The sequence below is a fragment of the Dipteris shenzhenensis genome, chromosome 19 (genome assembly GCF_047967505.1).
Source record: "Dipteris shenzhenensis isolate YYH24624 ecotype China chromosome 19, Dip_SZ_1.0, whole genome shotgun sequence".
Lineage (NCBI taxonomy): Eukaryota > Viridiplantae > Streptophyta > Polypodiopsida > Gleicheniales > Dipteridaceae > Dipteris > Dipteris shenzhenensis.
In genome coordinates, this window is record NC_141614.1 from 27,631,561 (window position 1) to 27,636,560 (window position 5,000).

The window sequence follows — 5,000 nt, forward strand, 5'->3', positions numbered from 1 at the left end:
GTTTGTGGCTCAGTTAGTATGCCACCTTAGTTAGCTAAGTTTGGTTTGAGACCCTAGAGTTCTTTTGGCTTTCTCAACTAAGAAGAGGAAAACTGTTTTCAGCCTCCACCTTTGTGTGTATTCCCCCCCATTGTGTATGTGAGAAAGCTGCAAGTGAGACTCCTTCCCTCTCTCCCACTATCTTCACATGGTATCAGAGCGTGGTTTATGGTAAGGAGCTCAAGAAAGCAAACCAAGTTCGCGGTGTCCTGGTAAGAGGACCAGTGTTGCTTTCCTTTTTCGAGTTTGGGAGCAAATCTCTGCATGTAGCATAGCCGAAGTGCAAGAGTGCACTGTCTCAGATTGAGACGCCCTTTATGGTGTGGCGAGAGGGCAGTATATGCTACAGGATAGGGCAAAGCCCTAGATGACTTTATTTTTCTGATTCGAGGCCATTCCGAGGCCCGTTTTGAAGGCGGAAGTTCTTCGCAGGCACTCAGAAAAAGGCCCTATTTTTGTTGTGCGACCACTGCTCTGCAGGTCGGTGAAAAGTTCCCGCAAAAATTGCATCGTATGCCTGTGCGCAAAGATATTGGGAGTTGCAGAATCATCCTTATTGCCTGTTGATGCAAAATCATCACTAGGAAGTGACTGTGTGGTCAAATACCACTTTCGTCAGTTTTGTAGATTTGCCCATGTGAGGCAGAAGCTGTGTTTTTTGCAGTGATAGAATATTTTACAGTGTTCTGTAATGGCGTCTGATTCTCTTTCATGGATTGTCACTGAAAAGCTTGACAAGAACAACTTCCAAGCATGGAAGTTTAGAATGACAAATTTCCTTATGGGAAAAGGCTATTGGGAGTTCATTACAGGAAATGAAGAAGAACCAGTTCTTCCTAATGTTCCCAATCAACAGGAAATGCAGGCATTTAAAGGATTGCATGAGAGAACCAGAAAAGTTATGTATTGGCTGTCTATCAGTATTTCGGATTCTATGATTGTGCATATTCAGGATGCAAGTACACCAAAGGAGGCATGGGATACTTTGGCAAAAATGTATAGCACAAATACGCAAGCCGAAAAATGCAGCTCAAGCAGGAGTTGCACAATGTGCAGAGAGAAAATATGAGCATCAATGACTATCACATCAAGGTGAAGAAAATTGTAGATATACTTGCTTCCATTGGGTCGCCAGTGGAAGATGATGATTTGGTTTCTGTGACCTTGATGGTCTAGGAAAGGATTATGCACAGTTCCGGACATCCATTGCCGTCCGTGAAAAATTTCCTGATTTTGAGGAGTTGTTTGCTCTTTGAATTTCTGAAGAGCAGAGAAATTGTGGTGCATCTTCTTCAGGAGGAACTTCAAAAGAAACTGTCTTCTACTCAAATGCTGGAAGAGGTAGAGGCAGAGGTAGAGGAGGCCGATCTAGAGGCCGTGTTAGAAATCAGAATATGCAGCAAACTCAAGAAAACCAGTCCTTTGCAAGAGGATGTGGTAACTCTAGAGGTAGGGGGAGCCAAAGAGGTCATGGCGGATGGCAGAGAGGCCAAAATGCAAACAGCAATGTTGAATGCTACTACTGTGGTAAAATGGGTCATATGACTATCTCTCTCTCAGTTCACCCTCTCTCATTTCTCTATCTGTCGCTCACTTTGCTCCCTCTCATCTCTCTCTCTCTCTCTCTCTCTCTCTCTCTCTCTCTCTCTCTCTCTCTCTCACTTCACGTGGTATGCATGTGTTGGGTGTGGCGGATGGATTATAGTGACAATTGCCATTTTTTGGTGTGATGCCTAAAAGGTGTGCTTCGTTGATAGAACAAGTAGAGCAACAAGAAACTAGTTACCTTTATACATGTCATGTTTCATATACTTTTTGGGTGTGGAGCACACATCAACCTTTCACAACCCATGAACATCAAAGCAAAGTAGACTGAGTTTCGCAACTCACATACATGTTGCACTATACTCCAAAGGAAAACACAAAACTTGTAGGATAACATAGGAAGCTCTCTGCCAATCAAATCGACAAACTGGCACCCAATGAACCTCTAAAAGTGCCCTTAGTACAAAAAACAACCTCTGCTCCACAACCTGCTTCGACAAATCTATGTAGACTTCACAACCACACCTCTCTCTCTCTCTCTCTCTCTCTCTCTCTCTCTCTATGTCTCTCTTGCGTGCTCTCTCTCTCTCTTTACACACCACTAAATAGTAAAAATGCAAGCGATATTGAGGGTTGGAAATTCCCAACCCTCCTAATCATTTTCTTTTGTACATCTCTCTCTCTCTCTCTCTCTCCCTCTCTCTCTCTCTCTCTTGCATCCTCTCTCTCTCTCTTTACACAGCACTATACAGTGTAAAAATGAAAGCGATATTGAGGGTTGGGAAATTCCCAACCCTCCTAATCATTTTCTTTTGTACATCTCTCTCTCTCTCTATGTGAATCCCTCACGTCTCTGGCTATCAGTTATCCTGCCCTCATTTTTCTATCTGTACCTCACTTCTCTCCCTCGCAGATCTTCCTCCCACACCTCTCTCTTTCCCAATTCCTCTCTCTTTCTTGTGTACATCTCTCTTTCTCTCTCTCTCTATCTCTTTCTCTCTCTTCCTTTACACACCACTCTATAGTGTACAAATGAAACCGATATTGAGGATTGGGAAATTCCCCTCCTAATCGCTTTCTTTTGTACATCTCTCTCTCTCTCTCTCTCTCTCTCTCTCTCTCTCTTGCGTGCTCTCTCCCTCTCTTTACACACCACTGTACAGCGTAAAAATGAAAGCGATATTGAGGGTTGGGAAATTTCCAACCCTCCTAATCATTTTCTTTTGTACATCTCTCTCTCTCTCTCTCTCTCTGAGCTCTCTCTCTCTCTCTCTCTCTCTTGTGTGCTCTCTCTCTCTCCTTACACACCACTGTACAGTGTAAAAATGAAAGTGATATTGAGGGTTAGGGCATTGTCTTCTTTAGCACATCTTGGAGGTCTATTGGCGAGCTAGAAAGCCTCACTCCACTATCTTAACTAATTTGAGTGTTGGGCTGTACAATGTCTAGAATCACTACTACACACGGGCCCTATTCTAATGCTTAAGCACTGATGTTTAGCATGCACGGGGGCTAATCATAGGTAATCAAAGCGAGATTAGTTAAGTGTCGCTAGATAGTGACTTTAGACAAGTGTCACTATATAGCGACCTTTAAAGAGAGTCGCTATATAGCGACACTTGCATCGAGCTCATAAGTGTTCTTGTTAGCCAATATCATATCATCCACATAAAGTGCTAGGAGTATCAGGCTATTATCCTTAGCCCTTTTAGTGTACAGAGGTAGTGATCAATCTCACTTCTTCTAAAACCCTAGGACCGAATGAAAGCATCAAACTTCTGATACTATTCTCTAGGTGCTTTCTTAACAAAAAAAATTCTATTTGCCCTTTTCTTCAAAGCCTTCCAGCTGTACCATTTAAATTTCCTCATGCAAATCCCCATGCAAGAAAGCTGTCTTGACATCCATTTGCATAAGCTCCATATCCTCTTCTGCCAGAAGTCCAAGTACACATCTAAGTGTGGTCGTCTTCACAATTGGAGAGAAGATCTAATCAAATTCCACACCCTTCTCTTTCTTGAACCCATTAGCAATTGAACAGGCCTTGTACTTAGGCACATCATCACTTGTTACCTTCATCTTGTAGACCCATTTACATGGTAATGATTTCTTTCCATGTGGCAAAGGAACCAAATCCCAAGTCTTGTTTTCATGAGTGAATTCATCTCTGATTGCATAGCATACTGCCACTTGCACTGATCCTCAAGTATCATAGCCTCTCTGTGGCAAGAAGGCTCCCTGCAATTAGCACATGTGTGTGTGTGTGTTTGTGTTTCTACCTCCCTCCATTTGTGTGGTTCTCTCTCTCTCTCTCTCTCTCTCTTTTTCTACACACCTTAAAGAGTATACAAAGGAAAGCAATTAGAAGGGTTGGGAATTTCCCAAAACTCTCTCTCTCTCTCTCTCTCTCAATCTCTCAATCTCTCTCTCTCTCTATCTATCTATGTGTGTGTGTGTGTGTGTGTGTGTGTGTGAGTCCCTCATGTCTCTAGCTATCAGTTATCCTTCTCTCGTTTTTCTGTCTCTCCCTCACTTCTCTTCCTCTCACTTCAACCTCTCTCAGTTCTCTATCTGTTTCTTTCTCTCTCTCTCTCTCTCTCTCTCTCTCACAGTGTGTGTGTGTCTCTCTCTCTCTCAGTTCACCCTCCCTCATTTCTATGTTTGTCCCTCACTTTTCTACCTCTCAGATCTCTCTCTCTCTCTCTCTCTCTCCCTCTCTCTCTCTCTCCATCACTTCTCTCCCTCTCAGATCTTCCTCTCACACTTCTCTCTGTCCCGAATCCTCTCTTTCTTGTGTACATCTCTCTCTCTCTCTCTCTCTTTACACACCACTGTATAGTGTACAAATGAAAGCGATATTGAGGGTTGGGAAATTCCCAACCCTCCCAATCACTTTCTTTTGTACATATCTCTCTCTCTCTCTCTCTCTATTTTTCTATCTATCTATCCATTTATCTATCTATCTCTTTTAGATCTGCCTCTCAGTTTTCTCTCTCAGTTCTCTCAATCTATTTCTCTCTCTCTCTCTCCCTCTCTTTGTCTCTCTGTGTGTCTGTCTCTCTCTCTCTCTCTGTGTCAAATCTTTGTTTGTTTCTCTCTCTCTCTCTCTCTTATTTCTGTGTGTGTGTGTGTGTGTGTGTTAGTCCCTCACGTCTTTGGCTGTCATCCCTCCCTCTCTGTTTTGTCGCTCACCTCTCTCCCTCTCAGATCTCCCTCCCACACTTCTCTCTCTCCCAATCTCTCTCTCTCTCTCTCTTTACACACCATATACAGCTTATAGTCCATATATAGTGTACAAATTCCCAACTGTCCATATCGCTTCTTTTGTACATCTCTCTCTCTCTCTCTTTCTCTCTCTCTTCCTCTTAGTTGTCTATCTATTTCTCTCTCTCTCTCTCTCTCTCTCTCTCTCTCTC